Below are 24,292 nucleotides of genomic sequence, written 5' to 3' on the forward strand. Positions count from 1 at the left end.
AGAGAGTAATGTGATTGCAAGCAAAAAGAGAAAGGACAATGTTGAAGAGGTTGTTGGTTGTCATTTTGAAAATAGCTCTGGTGTCAACTGCTATGCTAATGTAGTGCTGAATGTTGTATTTTATCTTGAAAGTTTGCAAGAGCAGATAATATTAAATCATGAAAAAAGATTTTGTTCACTGCTGGGTTTCCTTTATGAGAAGTTGAGTAATGATAAAACTAAAATAGAAAGTGCTTCTGATGTTAGAAATCTTTTAGATGTATGTTCTGGATGTACACAGTTTACACAAAATGTCCAGCAAGATGCACAGGAATTCTTAATGTATATGCTTATGGTACTGGAAGATGAAGGGGTAGAAATAGAAAATATGTTTGGTCTCTCTTATAAATGGGAACATTGTTGTGAAAACTGTATGAACACATGCAGCACTAATGTTGATTCTGAACGGTTCATACATTTAACATTACCAGAGAGTAAATCAGTGACTTTTAGTAAATTAGTTAAAGATGCAAATCACAACATGGAATGTTCTCAATGTAAATCAGAAATGTTATCAACGTTATTTTTAAAGAAATATGGACAGTATATCATTTTAATGATGCAACGTTGTAGAGCTGATGGAACAAAATTGGACACTTTAATAAAGAAGTTTGTAGGAAATCAATTATCAATATCAGGAAAGACTTTTGTTGCAATTGCAATAATTTTGCATGATGGACCTTCTATAACTTCTGGTCATTACACAGTTTATCTAAAATGTGAAAAAGGCTGGACACAGTGTAATGATTCTCAATTATTTTCAAGCAACGTTTGCCTGCAGAATTACCGCATTCCTACTTAATTTTTCTAAAACCAAAATTTTAGATACAAATTGCAGCATCTGAAGAAACCATTATTTCGATTTTATAGGATTACCATTGGATATTTCACCTAAAAAGGATTTAAAAATTACCATTTGGCCTCATGGAAAGGTAAATGTTTCTATTGTGGACATCTTTGACAGATATTATTTTGGTGTATGTGCTTAAGCAACAAGATTTACAGACGTTATTTATTGCAAATAGTTATTGTTCTTAGAAGATATTTTTAATATATATGTTACATTTCTATCAAGGTATGTTTTACTGAGGATAGATTCAGGGCTTCTTTAAACAATCTTTCAGATTGTTTATTTTTTTGCCCGCTGTTAAGTGATGAATACAATTGATATCACTATTTTCAGTGAAATTCAATATATTCTGAAAACAGCAAAAATAAGGGCAAAAAATTACTTTGTTAAATATGAAAATATGTGTACTGTATTCTAAAATGTATTGTTAAATATTACTACTTTTTTTTCTTTTTTTTCAGATCTGCAAAGAAAATTTAGGAAATTGAATCCATTTTTCTTGTAATTAAAAAAACACATTTATTTCTAATTAGGTTATTTTGTTGGTCAGGTAAGTTTAAAATATCTGTATTTCTCACCCCTTCACTTTCATGCTCCCTTTTCTTCACTTCTCCTCACTCTGCTTTTCTCATTACCCTTCCCTCTCTCTTCTTCCTTTACTGCTCTTTCGTAACTCCCTCACTCCTTTTCTACTACTCCCCTAGGTTTACTGCCTCCAGCACTATTTTTACGACCATGTTTCTCTCCCTGTCTCCATATGTCTCAGTCATTCTAACTGCCTTACTCCTTCTCAGTTCCTTGCTCTCTGTCTCTGTTTCTGTCTCTCTCCCTTTGTCTGTCTTACCCTTAATTTCCTTAACATCTCTGTTTCTACCACTCCTCCTCTCTCCATCACTCATTTTCCATCTATGTTAATTTTTTAACCTTCTCCGTCATTCTCCTTCCCTCACCTTCCCTAACTGTCACAATCCTTTACTCATAGTCACTCCTATTCTCCTACTTCACTTCCTCCTGTCTGTATCTCACACCCCTTCACCTTTTCGCATTCTTTCCTTCACTCTCCCTCACTCTCCTTTGCTCATTGAAATCCTGACTCCCTTTCTCTTACTTTCCACTTCAAGGATGATGTCATCAGTGATGTTATCAGTGATGTCATTTGAGATGTTATCAGTGCTGTCATCAGTGATGTCACTGACCATGTCATGAGTGATGTAATATGTGACATCATCAGCATTGGATTGCGGTCGCGCGAGTTATAGTTAGCTGAACTAACTATAACGGGGGAATTTCAATGTTTTTTTTATGAGTGAAATGTCCAGCTAACTATAACATGTGTGAAACCTATGGTTTTTTCAGTGAATTTGCAAGGTTTTTTAAATGCTAATTCCTAACTATAACGTGTGTGAAACCTATGGTTTTTCAGTGAATTTGCAAGGTTTTTTAAATGCTAATTCCTAACTATAACGTGTGTGAAACCCATGTTTTTTTTAGTGAATATATATATATATATATATATTACCTACTGGCGGTCGCCAGTAGGTAGTTATAGTTAGGACCACGTTTACATAGGAAAACCTCAACATTCTATTTTGAATAACTTTGGCGCCGGTCGACGAATCCTCGCGAATTTCTCAAAATAGGTGGGGCGCTAAGCTCCGCTCCTACCCTGAAAGTCTCGGGGGGATCCGTCAAGCGGGGGCTGAGATAGAAGGGGGGTCCCAAAACGCGTTTTCCCCATGCATTTTTCCATAGGACCTTTAGAACGAGCTACAGCCCGAACGGCTGAACAGAATTACTCGAAATTTGGCAGAGAGGTAGTCCCTAGGTCAAGGAAGTGCCTTTTGTAGGTTTGGTGTAAATCTGTTCAGTAGATTCTGAGAAAATAGCCTTTAAATCAATATATATATCTGAGCCCGCTTACGGTACGCTTACCGTACGCTTACCGTAAGCGTACGGTGGCGTGCGCGAGCGCGATTCTTATTGGCTCTTAGATCTTAGTAAACATTCGAATCGGCCGAAACCAGGAAGCGGCGGCCGCCATTTTGTGTATTTCACTCAGAAAAAAAAGAGTGAAAACAAGAAAAGGGGGCAATGAGGAGAGTTACAGACCCCCTTACATTTGTGAGGGGGTCAAAGAAGGACTGTAAAGTACAAAGAAAACATTTATTGATTTTAAAAAAAATCACGGGGTACGCGTACGGTAAGCTTACGGTAAGCGTACGGTAGAAAAAAAAAAAAAAAAAATGAAAATCAGATTTAAGTGTTTAGATATTAGGGGGCTCTAAAAAGAGCCGTTGTGTTTATGAAATGATTTTTTAGTGGTACCTACAAGTAAGTACCGATGCAGAGTCTAAGGTTCAAGAGGAAGACTCTGTTCCCTTCATCATTGAAGTGCACACCATCTCCTCTATAAATGTCTTGCATGTCATAACGCAAGTTGTTGTGGTAAATGGCACCCATACCATAGTCACGGAGGAAAGCAGAAACAGATTTGTTGACGTGCTTTCTTGCTTTGTCATCGCACCGCGTGCCCACCGTGCGTGCACGGCACTAACTGCGTAAAGTGGGCGCGTGGTGCGCGAAGCGCACCCCGTGCTCACTGTGCGCGCACGGAGCGCGAAGCGCACCGTGCGCGCACGGAACGAACTGCGTTAAGTGGGCGCGCACGCCACGAATGGCGTAAAGTAACTTAGCATTTAAAAAACCGTACAAATTCACTGAAAAAACCATAGGTTTCACACACGTTATAGTTAGGAATTAGCATTTAAAAAACCTTGCAAATTCACTGAAAAAACCATAGGTTTCACACATGTTATAGTTAGCGGAAATTTTACTGATAAAAAACCAATGAAATTCCCCCGTTATAGTTAGTGCAGGCAACTATAACTCACGCGACCGCAATCTTCTGCTGATGACATATGTGTCTTTATGAAAAAAAAATATTTGTAATATATGTATAGCTAAAAATGTATGGAAGAAGACATGGGCAAATAAGTGTCTAAATACAGTATTAGCATCAGCAGAGGATTGCGGTCGCGTGAGTTATAGTTGCCTGCACTAACTATAACGGGGGAATTTCATTGGTTTTTTATCAGTAAAATTTCCGCTAACTATAACATGTGTGAAACCTATGGTTTTTTCAGTGAATATACTATATATATATATACTATACTAATGTCAGTAAGTCAGTAAGGAAATCTTGCACCTAGTTGACTTTTTTTGTATTAATACCCATCCGGAGAGCGACCATCTCCCTCAAGAAATGGCACTACATATAAACCTGCTTCATAAAAGGAACTTAACATCAAACAAATAATGGACGCCGTGCATAAACATGTAGGAAACATTTGTCCACTGAGTTCCCATTTAGTAGAACAAGACTGGGAGAACCCAGTAATGACATTGTTAAACAAATTTCCAGTAATTCCAGCATGCCAATTGACCCATGGCGCCAGAAATGAACCATGGTACAATATACAGCTGCGTGACCTGAAAAGGAAAATTGCAAAGGAGGTAAGAACCAAGGCTGGTTCTTACCTCCGCAAGAATGGTGTGAGAAGTTGGCCTGGTATATGCTGTCCACTAGTTATAGTGGGCACCTTGCACCAGTCCAAATAACCCTTATTGATGATTAGGTTTAACACAACCTTTATTGAAAGCTATCTTAGTGGTAGCTATGGAGAGCAGCCTTCAGGCTAAGTATTGCAGGAGTGTAAAGCAGCTTGGTTTACCAGATTATAACCTCTTGAATGACCAAATGAACGGAGAACCATACAAGGTATAAATAAAATATATGTATTTATTTCTAAACACTCACTACTAATCTCTTTATGAGATTAGAGTCCAAAATACACAATATCACAGTACTAAAACAACAGTAAAAACCACAATACACAGTGGGCCCCAGGGGGAGACCAAACCATATATTAAGAAAGTGGTATAAGAACCACAACTTGACTAGACACAGTGCCTAGAGCACGTAGAATCGCTGGGACCCCAAGGACCCACCCAAGGTTGTGACACAGGGGACCCACGGGGGACGTGTGCAGTGTGAGAACACAGCCGCGACCTCCGTACAATCCTATGGGAAAGTCGCGGATGGAATTTTAAAAATTAAGGACACTTAGGAGAGAACTTTGAGCAAACCCTTTCAGACTTAGATGGTACTAAGGCCAGCACCCATGTGAGCACCGGAGTACTCGTGTTACCTCACCCAGGGAAGCCGGGTGCATAGGTGTCAACTGGTCTCGGGAATCGTCGTCGTTTTCAGTGGCGATGAGCTGCAAAGTGCTGTTGCCGTGAAGAAGATTGGTGTCCAGTGGGATCCAAGCCTGGATTGAAGATGTGAAGAACCTGAAAGCAGAGGGGACAGAGTCTGGGTCACTTGCCAGTGACCAGGGGCACGATAGACAAATTCCCACCAATGTCGGGTGCTTCAGGTGCGAAGAGGTGAAGCTTGAGACTGCAGCCACGGGGACCAGGAGATGTCAAGAAAGACCAAAGTCTGGGGGTGAGTTGTCCCACAAGGGATGCCGAGTGCTGGGGGGTCAGTGTCCGGATTGAACACTAACAAGCCTTGGCACCTGCAACCCTAGCTGTCAGAGAAAAGATGCTTCAGTGAGGACCAGCAAGGTCCAGGGGACTCCCCAAGCAATGGAGAGTAAGGGCATGTCTGGAGCAACCAGGTAAGCCCAATTAAAGTTAGAGTTGCCTTCTCAGGGACCAACCTGTCGACGGACCAGGGATCGCGAAGGGACCTCGAGAAGAATCACACAATACCAGCCCACGGGACACTCGGTGAGTGTAGGCCAGTAATCTTCAGTGGAAACACTGCTCGGGTCTTGGACTATAAGTAGCCCAAAGCACAGCCTCAGGGACCACCAAGAAGCATATGCTGCTGCAAATGTGCACGGTTTCCAGGGGTTTCAGTTCCACGATCCCCACGAGGGCTACGGGTCTCAGGTTTGCTGAGAGCATGGAATGACCTCTGTGAAGCTTGGGAAAATACCTTTGCAAATTCTTTGGAGTCCTTCAGGAGCTTCGTAGATGCAAACAGGTCAGATGCGTTTCAGGTGCCTGCCTTGCAGGGGAGTAACTTCTTTACTCCAAGGGAGATTCTTCAGTCATCCAGCGTTGTGTAGATCATCGAAGTTCTTGGTTTATTTTGCAGAGTTTTGTCCAAGTGTAATCTAAAATCCAGTAGCCAGGGGTTCCCACTTTATACCCAAGGAAGGGGAGGGACAAACTCTGGGGACCCACCTATGGAAGGGTCAGAACAGAGGGGTGGCTACACTCATGTCCTTTGTCTACTTTCACGCCAGAGCAGGGGCTTAGTGCCCCTGCAACCGGTTTGAGCTGGACTATGCACAGGAACACCTAATGTGCCCCGAGTGCTGACATCAAAGCACTCTTGGAGTGCACCCACCCAGCCCCAATACACTAAAGCCTGTCTGGCAGGTGTGTTCACACCTCCCTGTGACAGGAAACCTATTGTTCAGGCGTCCCCTGCTGGAGTTTCATCCAGCAGCAGGAGGGCAGACTCACGTCTGTGGCTGCCAGAATCCATTTTATGATGCCACGGTTCTGTTATGCTGGTACCGGGTGTACCAGTGAAGTCACGTTTCTCCCTCTAGTAGGGTGAAATCATACCTCTCCTGCCAGTTACTGGTGGGGAGGTATGATTCCAAGGTGTTTGACACCAAACACGACATGTTTCAGTGCAGCTGTTTTAAAGTTAGCATTTACCGTGAGGTTATAATGCACTTAAGAGTGTATGGTATGGCTGCATCACAGACAACCCCGGAATTCGTCTATCGTGCCCCTGGTCACTGGCAAGTGACCCAGGCTCTGTCCCCTCTGCTTTCAGATTCTTCACATCTTCGATCCAGGCTTGGGTCACACTGGACACTTTTCTTCTTCACGGCAGCAGCACTTTGCAGCACATCGCCATTGGAAACGACAACGATTCCCAACAGCATTTGACAACTATGCACCTAGTTTCCCTGGGTGAGGTAACACGAGTACTCCAGTGCTCACATGGGTGCTGGCCTTAGAGCATTCTAAGTCTAAAAGGGTTTGCTCAAAGTCCTCTCCTAAGTGTCCTTAATCTTTAAAATTCCAACTGCGACTTTCCCATTGGATTGTACAGAGCTCGCGGCTGTGTTCTCACACTGCACGCGTCCCCCGTGGATCCCCTGTGTCACTACCTTGGGTGGTTCCTTGGGGTCCCAGCTATTCTACGTGCTCTAGGCACTGTGTCTAGACAAGTCATGGTTCTTATACCACTTTCTTAATATATGGTTTGGTCTCCCCCTGGGGCCCACTGTGTATTGTGCTATTTACTGTCCTTTTAGTACTGTGATATTGTGTATCTTGGGCTCTAATCTCATAAAGAGATTAGTGGTGAGTGTTTAGAAATAAATACATATCTTTTATATATACCTTGTGTGGTTCTCCTTTCATTTGGTCATTCAAGAAATTATAATCTGGTAAACCAAGCTGCTTTACACTCCTTCAAGACTTAGCCTGAAGGCTGCTCTCCATAGCCACCAGCTTTCAATAAAGGTTGTCTTAAACCTAATCATCAATAAGGGTTGTTTGGACTGGTGCAAGGTGCTCACTAGAACTAGTGGACAGCATATACCAGGCCAACTTCTCACACTCTCCACCTGGGCAGGATGGGCAGCTCTCCCCTGGGCGGCGTGGGCAGCTCTCCCCCTGGGCGGTGTGGGCAGCTCTTCCCTGGGCAGGGTGGGCAGATCTCCCCCTGAGCGGCTTGGGCAGCTCTCCCCCTGGATGGCGTGAGCAGCTCTCACCCTGGACAGCATTGGCATCTCTCCACCTGAACAGCATTGGCATCTCTCCCCCTGGGCAGGGTGGGCAGCTCTCTCCCAAAGCCCTAAACCCTAGAATCCATCTATAAGTCGCCCTCTTGTGGCTCTCGTCTGCAATAACCCATTACCGGCAATGTTAGCCAATGGCACGAAAGTGCACCTTGAAAACAGGCCCAAATTCACCTTTCCCCTCAACCTACAACCAAACTACTATTTTTCCCAATAACTAGACATTCCCACCATACCTTCTGACCCCTTAAACCCATTCCCAAAAATCTGGAACACCCCAAAATACCGCATTACCGCGACCTCTGGGCCCGCCAATGTTAGCCTATGGCACAAAATGCACCTTGAAAACAGGCCCAAATTGCACTTTCCCCTCCACCTACAACCAAACTGCTATTTTCCCAGAAACTAGACCTTCCCAACATTGCTCCCAAACCCCTAAACCCATTCCCAAAACCCTAGAACACCCCAAATTACTATCCCAAAAGCGTGCATTACCGCGAGCTCCCAAAGGCCTAAAGTCGCCTCAAAACGCACTCTGAAACTAGGCCCAAAACACCCCTTCCCCTCCATGGATTTTCTCTTCAAACCACTTGCAATCAAAACTAGACCTTCCCAACTCTCATCCCAGCTAAACAAATCCACTCGGAACCACCTGCAACACCCTGGAATTGCACCCCAAAAACATGCAAAACTCACGTTTAACATGGGCCCTTATGGCAGCGGTTTCCCTTCCTCGACTTTGTCGAAAAACACCCTTCCCATCAATCGATTCCTCCCAAACTTCCTGCACACCCATCAATTCCCCCTCCCTACCAATCACAGCAGCCCCGTTCCTGTCGAGCAACTGGAACCCCCTAAAAACCACTTCTCCATGCACCCCAACACCGCCAATTGGATAACATTGCAAACCGGGCCTTCACAAAAAATGCTCTTTTCAGCACTTCCACTGCTTCGGTCATCTTCAAACTCACTGAGACACTAGTTCCACCGATTCCCAACAATCTCAGCAAGAATTACCAACATCCATCCACTGGAATGGGTACGAATTTTCACCCAAACATACCCCACCCGCAAACCCACAAAAAGAGCTGCCCAACCTGCGTGAGCAGCTCCCTCCCTGGGCAGGGTGGGCAGCTCTCCCTGTGGCTGGCGTGGGCAGCTCTACCCCTGGGGGGCGTGAGCAGCTCTCCCCATGGGCGGCGTGAGCAGCTCTCGCCATGGGTGGCGTGAGCAGCTCTCCCCCTGGGCAGGGTGGGTAGCTCTCCCCATGGGTGGCATGGGGAGTTCTCCCCTGGGTGGCCTGGGCAGCTCTCCGCTGGGCAGAGTGGGCAGCTCTCCCATGGGCAGGGTCGGCAGCTCTCTCCAGGGCAGGGTCGGCAGCTCTCCACTGGGCAGGGTGGGCAGTTCTCCCCTTGGGCGTCATGGGTAGTTCTCCCCTTGGGCAGCGTTGGCATCTCTTCCCCTGGGCAGGGTGGGCAGCATTCCCCCTGGGCAGGATGTGCAGCTCTCCCCTGGGCAGCGTGGGCAGCTCTCCCCTTGGGCAGGGTGGGCATCTCTCCCCCTGGGCAGGGTGGGCATCTCTCCACCTGGGCAGCATTGGCATCTCTCGCCCTGGGCAGGGTGGGCAGCTCTCCGCCTGGGCAGGGTGGGCAGCTCTTCCCTGGGAAGGGTGGGCAGCTCTCTTTCTGGGCAGTGTGGGCAGCTCTATCCTGGACAGGGTGGGGAGCTTTTCTCGTGAGCGGCATAGGCAGCTCTCCCCCTGGGTGGTGTGAGCAGCTCTCCGCCTGGGCAGGGTGGGCAGCTCTTCCCTGGGAAAGGTGGGCAGCTCTCTTTCTGGGCGGTGTGGGCGGCTCTATCCTGGACAGGTTGGGGAGCTTTTCTCGTGGGCGGCATGGGCAGCTCTCCCCCTAGGCGCCGTGAGCAGCTCTCCCCTTGGGGCGGCGTGCGCAGCTCTCCCCCTGGGCAGGCTGGGCAGCTCTTCCCCTGGGCGGCATGGGCAGCTCTCCCCATGGGTGGCGTGAGCAGCTCTCCCCCTGGGCAGGGTGGGCAGCTCTCCCCATGGGTGGTGTGGGCAGTTCTCACCTGGGTGGCGTGGGCAGCTCTCAACCGGGCAGGGTGGGCAGCTCTCCCCTGGGCAGGGTCATCAGCTCTCCCCGGGGCAGGGTTGGCAGCTCTCCCCTGTGCAGGTTGGGCAGTTCTCCCTTTGGGCGTCATGGGCAGTTCTCCCCTTGGGCAGCGTTGGCATCTCTTCCCCTGGGCAGGGTGGGCAGCTCTCCCCTAGGAGGCGTGTGAAGCTCTCCCCTTGGGCAGGGTGGGCATGTCTCGCCTTGGGCAGGGTGGGCAGCTCTCCACCTGGGCAGTGTTGGCATCTCTCCCCTGGGCAGGGTGGGCAGCTCTCCCCCCTCGGCAGGGTGGCCAGCTCTTGCGTGGGCAGGGTGGGCAGCTCTATCCTGGGCAGGGTGGGGAGCTCTTCTCCAGGGCGGCATGGGCAGTTCTCCCCCTGGGCGGCATGAGCAGCTCTCCCCTTTTGGCGGCGTGAGCAGCTCTCCCCCTCGGCAGGGTGGGCAGCTGTCCCCATGGGTGGCGTGGGCAGTTCTCCTCTGGGTTGAGTGGGCAGCTCTCCCCTTGGGCATTGTGGGTAACTCTCCCCCTGGGCAGTGTTGGCATCTCCCCCCCTGGGCAGGGTGGGCAGCTCTCCCCCTGAGGAGGGTGGGCAGCTGTCCCCTGGGCAGGTTGGACAGCTATCCCCCTGGGTGGTGTGGGCAGCTCCCCCCTTGGGCAGGGTGGGCAGCTCACCCCTTGGGAATCTCTCCACTTGGGCAGGGTGGGCAGTTCTCCCCCAGGCAGGGTGGGCAGCTCTCCCCTTGGGCAGGGTGGGCAGCTCTCCCCCGGGCAGGGTGGGCCGCTCTCTCCCTGGACAGGGTGGGCAGCTCTCCCCCTGGGCTGGGTGGGCAGCTCTCCCAGTGGGCGGCGTAGGCAGCTCTCCCCCTGGGTGGCATGGGCAGCTCTCCCCCTGGGCGGCAAGGACAGCTCTCCCCCTGGGCAGCATGGGCATTTCTCTCCCTGGGCAGTGTGGGCAGCTCTCCCCTGGGCAGCATGGGCTGCTCTACCCTGGGCAGGGTGGGCAGCTCTCCCATGGGCAGGGTGGGCAGCTCTCCCCTGGGCAGGATGTGCAGCTCTCCCCTTGGCAGGGTGGGCAGCTCTCATACCTGGACAGGGTGGGCAGCTCTCCCCAGGTTAGGGTGGGCAGCTCTCCCCCTGGGTGGCATGGGCAGCTCTCGCCCTGGGCGGCGTGGGCAGTTCTCCCACTGGGAAGCATGGGTAGCTCTCCCCTGGGCGACGTGGGCACTTCTCCCCCTGGGTGGCATGGGCAGCTCTCTCCTGGGCAGCGAGGGCAGCTCTCCCTCTGGGCAGCGTGGGCAGCTCTCCCCCTGGGCAGCGTTGGCATCTCTCCCCCTGGGCAGGGTGGGCAGCTCTCCCCTAGGAGGCGTGTGAAGCTCTCCCCTTGGGCAGGGTGGGCATGTCTCGCCTTGGGCAGGGTGGGCAGCTCTCCACCTGGGCAGTGTTGGCATCTCTCCCCCTGGGCAGGGTGGGCAGCTCTCCCCCCTCGGCAGGGTGGGCAGCTCTTCCGTGGGCAGGGTGGGCAGCTCTATCCTGGGCAGGGTGGGGAGCTCTTCTCCTGGGCGGCATGGGCAGTTCTCCCCCTGGGCGGCATGAGCAGCTCTCCCCTTTTGGCGGCGTGAGCAGCTCTCCCCCTCGGCAGGGTGGGCAGCTGTCCCCATGGGTGGCGTGGGCAGTTCTCCTCTGGGTTGAGTGGGCAGCTCTCCCCTTGGGCATTGTGGGTAACTCTCCCCCTGGGCAATGTTGGCATCTCCCCCCCTGGGCAGGGTGGGCAGCTCTCCCCCTGAGGAGGGTGGGCAGCTGTCCCCTGGGCAGGTTGGACAGCTATCCCCCTGGGTGGCGTGGGCAGCTCCCCCCTTGGGCAGGGTGGGCAGCTCACCCCTTGGGCATCTCTCCACTTGGGCAGGGTGGGCAGTTCTCCCCCAGGCAGGGTGGGCAGCTCTCCCCTTGGGCAGGGTGGGCAGCTCTCCCCCGGGCAGGGTGGGCCGCTCTCTCCCTGGACAGGGTGGGCAGCTCTCCCCCTGGGCTGGGTGGGCAGCTCTCCCAGTGGGCGGCGTAGGCAGCTCTCCCCCTGGGTGGCATGGGCAGCTCTCTCCCTGGGCGGCGAGGACAGCTCTCCCCCTGGGCAGCATGGGCATTTCTCTCCCTGGGCAGGGTGGGCAGCTCTCCCATGGGCAGGGTGGGCATCTCTCCCCTGGGCAGGATGTGCAGCTCTTTCCAGGTCAGGGTGGGCAGCTCTCCCCCTGGGTGGCATGGGCAGCTCTCGCCCTGGGCGGCGTGGGCAGTTCTCCCCCTGGGAAGCATGGGTAGCTCTCCCCTGGGCGACGTGGGCACTTCTCCCCCTGGGTGGCATGGGCAGCTCTCTCCTGGGCGGCGAGGGCAGCTCTCCCTCTGGGCGGCGTGGGCAGCTCTCCCCCTGGGCAGCGTGGGCAGCTCTCCCCCTGGGCGGCGTGGACAGCTCTTCCCCTTGTCGGGGTGGACAGCTATCCTCCTGGGCAGCCCAGGCAGCTTTACAGGCTTCTGTGCCATCTGCCTATTTGGAAGGATTCATTAAACACTTAAAGTGAATAAAAACACCTGATGAGTTGTAACACACCAAACAAGGGCGCCGAGTTAATGTGCCAAAATGTATATATCCATTGCATGATTTATCATTCAGTTATCAGTTAACTAAGCGCTGGTCCCAAGCCCTGAGGAGGCCAGGGGCCACGCATCAGGTGTCAGGTGTCTCTAGCAGGCCAACCGCGACGCTTCAGCCCTCTCTCGACTTCATAAAGTATGGCTGCTTCTCTGGGGGGCGTGAGCTGTCAGATATAAGGGGGACACCCCCTTCTTACCTCCACGGGTCTGCCCAGCGTGAGATGCAGCACAGACAGCACAATGGCGACGGCTGTGGGGACGCCCATGGTCGACAGTCTCAGGATAATGTCCTCTTCGGAGTGTCTCTCTCTTCTCTTCGCGCCCTGCACACTCCTTTCCTACCTCTCATGGGTCTTGGGGTGGCCTTATAACAGCAGTATGAGAAGGGGGAGGGGGACTGTCATCTCCCAACCCCACAACAACATATTCTTCCTGCTGCCCAGAAACGTGTGCGGCTGCACGTCTTGGAGAACTCATCGATGGCCCCCAGGTCCTGCAGGGGCTATGGGTCAGAGGTCATGCCCTAAGCATGCATCAGTCCGAACAGTGTGGACTAAAGCGGATTGTCATTAGGTGACCTGTGAGCCTCATAAGTGGTCTCAAATCGCCACAGTCTGGCACTCCCCGGCCAGGTCAGCAGAAAATTGGACATGGGGAAAAGGATTAGTTACAGAAACAGGGAGAGGTGCATGAGAGAGTGCACGCCCCCCCTCTGGGCTAGAAACCAGGGCAGGTTTAACTGCGTATTTAACGCTTAATACCTCTCTGCGTGCGCACACTGCACAGGAATGTTCGTGAGTGAAGCAAAATGAAGATGAACTTCGGGAAGCCACGTCCAGGGGCGTAGCACAGGCCCCCCGCAGCCCCCCAGGTGGGAGGGGGGGGGAAGCTCCAGTGGGCCCCCTCAGCACAGCAGTCGGGCTGCTAGGGTGACCAACTGGCATTGGTGCAAATTCAGGGCGGTGACTGTAAAAATTCAGGACAAAGGGTCAAAATTCAGGACACAAATTCAGGACAGGAGGTCGAAATTCAGGACAAAACTTCAGGACAGGAGGTAAATTTTACAGACACATCAGAGGAGTTCGTGCAATAGTATATAAGTAAGCCCAGCCATATCCAAACATATTCAACCATTTGCAAACCTATCCATCATGTATCCTTCCATCTATCACTTCACACATCCATCCCTCCATCCATACACCCTTTCACCCTATCCATCTATACACTCATCCATCCACTCTTCTACCCATCCATTTATTCACTCATCCATCCAGCCATTTACCCTTTCACCCATCCAACCATCCTTCCACTTACTCATCCATCCACCCAGTCACTCAGCCTTCCACCCATTCAACCTTTCAGTCACCCATCCATTCTCCCTTTCTCTCTCCATCAACCCTTTCACTTAGCCATCCTTCCTTCCATCCATCCACCCACCCATCCATCTAATCATCCACTCATTAATCCATCCATTGACCCTATCACTCCTCCATCCTTTCTCTCATCCATCTATCCTTTAACTCCTTCACTCATCTATTCATCCTTTTGTCCATCTACCCTCCCTTTCACTCACTCATCCATCCTTACATCCACCCTTTCACTCATCCGTCCATCCATTCACCCTTGCACTTATCAATTCATCAATCCATCCATCATTCCACTCATCCATCCACCCACTCATCATCCACCTTTTCACTCATCCATTCTTTCACTCATCCATCCATCCTTTCACTCATCCATCCACCCTTTTACCCATCCAGCTACCCTTCCACCCATACATCCAGCTATTTACCGTTTCTCTCATCCATCCTTCCACTCACTCATCTATCCATCCTCTCTCATTATCCATCTATTCAATCTTTCATTCATCCATTCACCCTTTCACTTATCCATCCAGCCATCCACCCACCCCTTCACTTACTCACTCGCCCACCTTTTCATATTAATTTTGAGCTGAGCCTTTGTCTGCAGAGTTGCAGACAGAAGAGGCCCATCAAGAACTTCATCCTCGCTGCAGGAGTCATCCCAGGACTGGGACAGGAGCCACCCAAGAAGGAGACAGGATCCACCACGGGGGGAAACAGGAGCCATCATAAGCGGGGGGGACATGAGCCACCGCATGGGGGACAGGAGCTATCACAGGGGAGGCATGAGCCATCACAGGGGGGCAGGACCCACCACATGGGGGCCAAGAGCCATCACGGGGGGGGGGGAGACAGGCGCCGCCACATGGGGAGGTCAGGAGCCATCACAGGGGGGGCAGGAGCCATCACGGGGGGGCTGGATCCTCTACAGGGGGGGACAGAAACCATCCCGGTCGGGCAAAGGAACCACCCAGGGTGGGCACAGGGGTGGGCATGCAGTATTCTAGTATCATCTTGGTCTCTTCCAGGGTGGGGTAGGGCTCCTCACCCCCTCCTGGACAAGACAAGGAGAAGACAGGCTCTCTGTCCAAAATTTTAGTTTTGCCATCGCCCACTGTGATGTACAGTACTTAAAGGAGATACTCCAAGAGAACTGATTTAACTGATAACTTTGTTAATCAGCGTGGGTGGGATTGTGCCATTTCTTTATTTTATTATATTATAGACTGCATGTTTGAAGAACCGAGGTTTGCTTACACTTTAGTGACAGTAATTAAGCTCTGCTCTGTGAAGAGAACCACGTGCTGCCTCGGGGTAATACTCATTGTTTAGAGTTTAACAAAGATTGCAGCGCGCTCCTCAATTATCAAGAGTATTCACATTTATATGTAAGTTCTAACATATATGCCCCACAGGAGAGCTAGTTGCAGCTTAAATCAAAGAGACGGGTTCTTTGTTTAAGCTGCTGTGCGCCTCCAAGAAAACACAAACACTTTAAAATATTACTTTTCCTATTCTGCAAAGCAGGCCTGTCTGACAGGGCGAAGGGCCACTCTATAGCAGGAGGAGGACATGCCGGGTACGATTTAAAGATAAACAAGTCCAGGGGGCATATCTGAAAGGGAAACATAGAAGCTTGCTGTTGAAAGTCGGAGGCGTGGCTTAATGCATTGAATGTTTATCACCTGTTCGAAGTGGTTTTGGCAGGTTAGGAGTTCGAATCATGGAAAAGTCGTCTCTAGCCTCCATCCTCCCGAAGGTTGGTCCATTTGAAAATAATTGAGCAACAATAAGGTCTGCTATCTGAAGGTAGTATTTCAATGCTGCTGGGTATCTGTGCTTTGGTGCTGCATCGGAGTCTGTTACACCCGGCCTCAACAGCATCGGAGTCAAGAAGGGAGGTGGGTGGAAAGTGTGGTGCGACCGGTGCCCAGTTAAAATTACGGACAAATGCGTCCGTCAAAGAATCCTTCACGGACAACGGACAGACGGCCGAAATTACGGACTGCCCGTGAAATTTACGGACAGTTGGTCACCCTACGGGCTGCAGGGCTCCTGATTCAGCCGGGAGGGGGCCCCTCCACGTGCCTTGCAGGGAGGCCCCCTCGAGATTTGTTACGCCAGTGGCTACGTCACTGCCTGCACGTCCGTCTGCGCCTCCCCGAAAGCGATGGTATGGAATGCGTGAAGAGACCAGAAATACTGTATTCAGCAATAGGTTTAAATGTATTTTTACAATATAGCATATGCAGAGGTGAAAGGAAAATGTTTGAGCTTACGAATTCTTTCTGTTTAAAGCATTATTTACATTACGGCTCAAGAACCTTTATTTTTTTTTCCTTCAGGATAATAACATATAATGATATATGCATATATATGTATATACATATATATATATGTATATTCACTGAAAAAACCATAGGTTTCAGGGGTGTTATAGTTAGCTGGACTTTTCACTCGTACAAAACCATAGAAAGTCCCCCGTTATAGTTAGTTCAGCTAACTATAACTCGCGCGCCCGCAATGCACTGCTGATGACGTTACATATTACATCACTCATGACATGGTCAGTGACATCTATCATGACATCACTGATGACATCTCAAATGACATCACTGATGACATCACTGATAACATCATCCAGTGAATGTGTTTTTCTGAAAATTACATATGTTTTATATATGTATATCTCAAGGTCGATGGAAGAATAAATGGGTATATAGGTGTCAAATGGATGATTTGTTTTTGAAAAATTGATTTTATGACTGACTGATTAAGTGTATCTTAGTGAATACATGGCTTAGTGAGTAATGTGTAAATATGTAAATATCTGTATCAGTCTCTCACTTTGTGTATAAGTGGCTGCATGGGTTGGTGAGTAGCTACATGAGTGTCTATATAGGTTATTAGTTGGTTTTTTGAGTATCAGTATGAGTGTCTGAGTGTCTGTATGGTTCGGTGGGGGGTATTACATAGTGCATAGGTGCATGAATGAGTGACTCACTGTTTGTATGTGTTGAAGACAGCATGTGTGCAGGACTGTATGGGTGGATGAGTGTGTGCATGGGTGTGTTAGTGAGTGAATGACAGTCTCAATAGTGTCTTTATGAGTAACTACATAGGTTTTAAACTAGTATATGTGACTATTGGTGTATATAAGTGAGTATATGTGAGAGTGAGAGATTGAAAGATTTCCTGTATGAATAAGTATGTATTTCTATAAGTGATTGTTTAAAAGACTAACTGGCACATGCATCAACGTAGGCTTTTGCAATTCCGTAATTGCGATTATTAAGGAATCGCAATTAAGGAATTGCAAAACCCTATGCATGTAGGAATCGCTATAAAAATAGCGATTCCTACACATTCCTTAATTGCGACTCGCAAATTGCGGGTCGCAATTAAGGAATGCCGTCCCATTCATTCCTATGGGCCTCCAGGCCCATAGGAATGAACTGGAGATTGCATGAGCAATTTGCGAGTACCAGTAGGTACTCGCAAATTGCTCATGCAATTTCTAGGGTGCAACGGTATCAAAATGACACGCTATTGCACTCTTGAAATTCATCTTTGCACATATGTTGCACACACACATGCCCTAAGGGCATGTGTGTGCACAGCATGAAACTTTGAAAAATGCACAAAAGTGCATTTTTCAAAGTTTTTGCAAATTACCATGAAGTTGAACTTCATGGTAATTTGCTCCCCCTATTAGCGAAATCGCTAATTTTCTTACTTTAATGCATTGCATTTAAGGAATCTCAATTTGGGATTCCTTAAATGCAATCGCAATTTAAATAATCGCAATTTAGAGATTCCTTAAATTGCGATTTTTGCATTTGGGATGATGCATCCCAAATGCAAAAATACTGGTCACAAAGGGGCAGATTCTCAGAATCTGCCGGTTTGCGACCAGTTTTCTGTCGAAGTAAGTGTGGTGGTGTGTGTATAACTGTATATGCAAGTAAATGGATGTTTGATTTGACTATGTGTGTGAGTAACTCTATGGATGAGTGGCGTTGTGTAACAGGATGTATAGGTGTATGAGTACATATGATGAGTGAGTACATGTATGAGTGACTGTATAGGACTGTTGGTGAATGAGTGGATGTGTATGTGGATCTTAGAATTGCTGAATAGGTTGTTGTAATTGGTATTGGTATGTCCATTGTTTTGAAAATTTTAGTCTCTATTTTTGAATGTGTGTATCCAAGGTTATATTAGGGGGAGAGGAGGTCTGCCACTCTATCACAAGGATGATGTCATTTGAGATGTCATGAGTGATGTCATGAGTGATGTCACTGACCATGTCATGAGTGATGTAATATGTGACATCATCAGCAGTGCATTGCGGGTGCGCGAGTTATAGTTAGCTGAACTAACTATAAGGGGGGAATTTCAATGGTTTTGCACGAGTGAAAAGTCCAGCTAACTATAACGCCCCTGAAACCTATGTTTTTTTCTGTGAATATATATATATATATAGTATTCTATGTATACATGTGAAAATGTGCCAGTCCACCTTTTTATCTCGGTGGCACGGAAAAAATGGGTGGAACTGACGTCAGCATGCCGACGAGGTCCTCTTATGGCTCCTATGATGTCATACGGTGTTGCAAGCGGAGCCGTGCTATTATGAAATTGTCAAAAACAACAATTGATGGACAGAATGCAGAACAATGTCATACATTCACCCCAGTACAGAGATCTGGGCCTAAATCCATCGTTTTTTTGCTCACCATGCCATTCCAGTTTGAACCCAGCCATATGCAAATCAGTCTTGACCCTGTGCTTCATGAGAACAGTCCAGCCCGAACTGCCAAGCCAGGTCCTCCCTGGACTGGAAACAAGCATCCTAGGACCGGTTTCGGGCTTTCAGCCCTCGTCAGCCAGGATAGCCTGATTCCAGTGGCATGGAGAGCAAGGGACTCACGTCTGAGCATACCCTTCCCACTCGGGGTGATAAATGCAAAAACAACAATTGATGGACAGAATGCAGAACAATGTCATACATTCACCCCAGTACAGAGATCTGGGCCTAAATCCATCGTTTTTTTGCTCACCATGCCATTCCAGTTTGAACCCAGCCATATGCAAATCAGTCTTGACCCTGTGCTTCATGAGAACAGTCCAGCCCGAACTGCCAAGCCAGGTCCTCCCTGGACTGGAAACAAGCATCCTAGGACCGGTTTCGGGCTTTCAGCCCTCGTCAGCCAGGATAGCCTGATTCCAGTGGCATGGAGAGCAAGGGACTCACGTCTGAGCATACCCTTCCCACTTGGGGTGATAAATGCAAAAACAACAATTGATGGACAGAATGCAGAACAATGTCATACATTCACCCCAGTTCAGAGATCTGGGCCTAAATCCATCGTTTTTTTGCTCACCATGCCATTCCAGTTTGAACCCAGCCATATGCAAATCAGTCTTGACCCTGTGCTTCATGAGAACAGTCCAGCCCGAACTGCCAAGCCAGGTCCTCCCTGGACTGGAAACAAGCATCCTAGGACCGGTTTCGGGCTTTCAGCCCTCGTCAGCCAGGATAGCCTGATTCCAGTGGCATGGAGAGCAAGGTACTCACGTCTGAGCATACCCTTCCCACTCGGGGTGATAAATGCAAAAACAACAATTGATGGACAGAATGCAGAACAATGTCATACATTCACCCCAGTACAGAGATCTGGGCCTAAATCCATCGTTTTTTTGCTCACCATGCCATTCCAGTTTGAACCCAGCCAAATGCAAATCAGTCTTGACCCTGTGCTTCATGAGAACAGTCCAGCCCGAACTGCCAAGCCAGGTCCTCCCTGGACTGGAAACAAGCATCCTAGGACCGGTTTCGGGCTTTCAGCCCTCGTCAGCCAGGATAGCCTGATTCCAGTGGCATGGAGAGCAAGGGACTCACGTCTGAGCATACCCTTCCCACTCGGGGTGATAAATGCAAAAACAACAATTGATGGACAGAATGCAGAACAATGTCATACATTCACCCCAGTACAGAGATCTGGGCCTAAATCCATCGTTTTTTTGCTCACCATGCCATTCCAGTTTGAACCCAGCCATATGCAAATCAGTCTTGACCCTGTGCTTCATGAGAACAGTCCAGCCCGAACTGCCAAGCCAGGTCCTCCCTGGACTGGAAACAAGCATCCTAGGACCGGTTTCGGGCTTTCAGCCCTCGTCAGCCAGGATAGCCTGATTCCAGTGGCATGGAGAGCAAGGGACTCACGTCTGAGCATACCCTTCCCACTCGGGGTGATAAATGCAAAAACAACAATTGATGGACAGAATGCAGAACAATGTCATACATTCACCCCAGTACAGAGATCTGGGCGTAAATCCATCGTTTTTTTGCTCACCATGCCATTCCAGTTTGAACCCAGCCTTATGCAAATCAGTCTTGACCCTGTGCTTCATGAGAACAGTCCAGCCCGAACTGCCAAGCCATGTCTGGCTGGGTTCAAACTGGAATGTTGCTCACTACGCCACTGGAGTCAAGCTATCCTGGCTGATGACGGCTGATAGCCAGAAACCGGTCCTAGGATGCTTGATTCCGGTCCAGGGAAGACATGGCTTGGCAGTTCGGGCTGGACTGTTCCCATGAGGCACAGGGTCAAGACTGATTTGCATATGGCCATGTCTAAACTGGGGTGGTGTAGTGGGCAAAAGAACGATGGATTTAACCCAGATCTCTTGACTGGGGGAGAATGTCTGCATTGTCAGCATTCCGTCCATCAATTGTTTATTGTAACGCTTTTCGCCCTAAGTGGGATGGGTATTCCCAGACGTGGGACCCGTGCTCACTACGCCACTGGAGTCAAGCTATCCTGGCTGATGACGGCTGATAGCCAGAAACCGGTCCTAGGATGCTTGATTCCGGTCCAGGGAAGACATGGCTTGGCAGTTCGGGCTGGACTGTTCCCATGAGGCACAGGGTCAAGACTGATTTGCATATGGCCATGTCTAAACTGGGGTGGTGTAGTGGGCAAAAGAACGATGGATTTAACCCAGATCTCTTGACTGGGGGAGAATGTCTGCATTGTCAGCATTCCGTCCATCAATTGTTTATTGTAACGCTTTTCGCCCTAAGTGGGATGGGTATTCCCAGACGTGGGACCCGTGCTCACTACGCCACTGGAGTCAAGCTATCCTGGCTGATGACGGCTGATAGCCAGAAACCGGTCCTAGGATGCTTGATTCCGGTCCAGGGAAGACATGGCTTGGCAGTTCGGGCTGGACTGTTCCCATGAGGCACAGGGTCAAGACTGATTTGCATATGGCCATGTCTAAACTGGGGTGGTGTAGTGGGCAAAAGAACGATGGATTTAACCCAGATCTCTTGACTGGGGGAGAATGTCTGCATTGTCAGCATTCTGTCCATCAATTGTTTATTGTAACGCTTTTCGCCCTAAGTGGGATGGGTATTCCCAGACGTGGGACCCGTGCTCACTACGCCACTGGAGTCAAGCTATCCTGGCTGATGACGGCTGATAGCCAGAAACCGGTCCTAGGATGCTTGATTCCGGTCCAGGGAAGACATGGCTTGGCAGTTCGGGCTGGACTGTTCCCATGAGGCACAGGGTCAAGACTGATTTGCATATGGCCATGTCTAAACTGGGGTGGTGTAGTGGGCAAAAGAACGATGGATTTAACCCAGATCTCTTGACTGGGGGAGAATGTCTGCATTGTCAGCATTCCGTCCATCAATTGTTTATTGTAACGCTTTTCGCCCTAAGTGGGATGGGTATTCCCAGACGTGGGACCCGTGCTCACTACGCCACTGGAGTCAAGCTATCCTGGCTGATGACGGCTGATAGCCAGAAACCGGTCCTAGGATGCTTGATTCCGGTCCAGGGAAGACATGGCTTGGCAGTTCGGGCTGGACTGTTCCCATGAGGCACAGGGTCAAGACTGATTTGCATATGGCCATGTCTAAACTGGGGTGGTGTAGTGGGCAAAAGAACGATGGATTTAACCCAGATCTCTTGACTGGGGGAGAATGTCTGCATTGTCAGCATTCCGTCCATCAATTGTTTATTGTAACATTATGAAATTGTCGTCACGGTGGGAGAGCTAGGAAATAATTTACGCGGAATGCTGGAGCAGGGGATATTCACCTAAGTGTTCAGGCTAGGCCTTTGGGAGCAACTGTTTATGTTACCACTCCAGAAACCGAAACCAGTGATCCGAGGGCAGAGGCCCTGCAGATGGCCCACGAGGTGGGGAGCCCAGTCGTGTGCACCACTACACACATAAAAGGTAACAAGGGCACTGAATAACACAGGATCTTCTCTTTGTATCTGGCAGGAACAACAAGGTTAAAATGCCCTAGTTCCAAAACGTAGAATTAGTGCTACAACGGTCTTCAAGAGGACCTGCGATGGATGCCGCTTCTGCCTTCCGTACACTGGAGGCGACACATGGGTCACGCGGTACGGTCATACAGTGGTGGGACGCACACTCGTTGACCTCTCATGGCACTGCTCCACACTTCGGAGACAACGCTTTCCATTAGCTTTGTTTTCTGATGACATGTCGCGCCCGCCCCGTCCAACAGCAGAACCCCTCTACATCCAAACAGTCTCTTCCACACTCTCATCGGAAGAGAAACCAGGCCACGCAGACACTTTCACAATACAACAGCCGGGAATGCACTTTTTGGTAAAAAAAAGACATTCCTTCCTCCTAATTTCTCAAAAAAGCGACTCACTGAAGAACAGGGGCCAGCTTTGATCAGTAAACAGCCATTACAACAAATTCTTAACTTCGTGATACCATTACAATGCATGCATTACCACGCATGGGTTGCACATCACAAAGTCGTTACTACGCATTTTTTTAAAACGCATGGTCATTTACCATGCATGCCTTTACAATCAATTCTGTTGTAAAAGTATGTATGGTAAATGACCAAGAGTTTAAAAAAAATGTAGACGATCCACATTGTTGTAAGGAAACAGAGGCTTTTCCGTTTTCTCACAACGACGTGCACCACCCCGCAGAGACGACATGACGAAGGAACCATGAGGAGAGAGGAACCACAAGGAGTGAGAGGTAAGAGGGATTGGGCATGGGGTGGTGGTTACTTTTCTAGGGTTTAGGGTAGTGTAGTGGTGTTTATCTAGTGTAGGGGTTGTGCTGGGGGTAGTGTTTTAGGGTTTAAGGTAGTGCAGTGGTGTTTGGGTAGTGTAGGGGGTCGTGCTGGGGTAGTGTTTTAGGGTTTAGGGTAGTGCAGTGCTGTTGGTGTTGTGTAGGGGGTCATGCTGGGGAAAGTGTTTTAGGGTTTAGGGTATTGCAGTATTGTTGGTGTAGTGTAGGGGGTCATGCTTGGGGTAGGGTTTTAGGGTTTAGGTAGTGCAGTGGTGTTTGGGTAGTGTAGGGTGTCATTCTGGGGGTAGATGTAGTGGTTAGGGTAGTGCAGTGGTGTTTGGGTAGTGTAGGGGGTTGTGCTGGGGCTAGATTTATGGTTTAGGGTACTGCAGTGGTGTGTGGGTAGTGTAGGGGTTATGCTGGGGGTGGTGTTTTAGGGTTTAGGGCAGTGCAGTGGTGTTTGGGTAGTGTAGGGTGTCGTGCTGGGGGTGGGGTTTAAGGGTTTAGGGCAGAACAGTGGTGTTCAGGTAGTATAGGGGGTTGTGCAGGGAGTGGTGTTTCAGGGTATAGGGCAGTGCAGTGGTGTTCAGGCAGTGTAGGGTGTCATGCAGGGGGTGGTGTTTCAGGGTTTAGGGCAGTGCGGTGGCGGTCAGGCAGTGTAGGGGTTTGTACTGGAGGTGGTGGTTCAGGGTTTAAGGCAGTGCATTGGTGGTCGGGCAGTGTAGGGTTGTCTTACTGGGGTGGTGCTTCAGGGTTTAGGGAAGTGCATTGTTGTTTGGGCAGTGTAGGGGGTTGTGCGGGGGTAGTTTTTCAGGGTTTAGGGCAGTGCAGTGGTGTTCGGGCAATGTAGGGGGTCTTGCTGGGGGTGGTATTTCAGGGTTTAGGGCAGTGCAGTGGTGTTCGGGCAGTGTAGGGGGTTGTGCAGGGGGTTAGTGTTTCAGGGTTTAGGCCAGTGCAGTGGTGTTCGGGCAGTGTAGGGGGTTGTGCAATTGGTGGCGTTTCAGGGTTTATGGCAGTGAAGTGGTGTTCGGGCAGTGTAGGGGGGTCGTGCAGGGGGTGGTGTTTCAGGGTTTAGGGCAGTGCAGTGGTGTTCGGGCAGTGTAGGGGTCGTGCTGGGGGCGGTGTTTCAGAGTTTAGGGCAGTGCAGTGGTGTTCGGGCAGTGTAGGGGGTCGTGTTGGGGCTTGTGTTTCAGGGTTTAGGGCAGTGCAGTGGTGTTCATGCAGTGTAGGGGGTCATGCTGGGGCTGTTTATTCAGGGTTTAGGGCAGTGAAGTGGTTTTCGGACAGTGTAGGGAGTCGTGCCGGAGGTGGTGTTTTAAGGTGTAGGGCAGAGCATTGGTGTTTGG

Source organism: Triturus cristatus, chromosome 7 (genome assembly GCF_964204655.1).
Source record: "Triturus cristatus chromosome 7, aTriCri1.1, whole genome shotgun sequence".
Classification (NCBI taxonomy): Eukaryota; Metazoa; Chordata; class Amphibia; order Caudata; family Salamandridae; genus Triturus; species Triturus cristatus.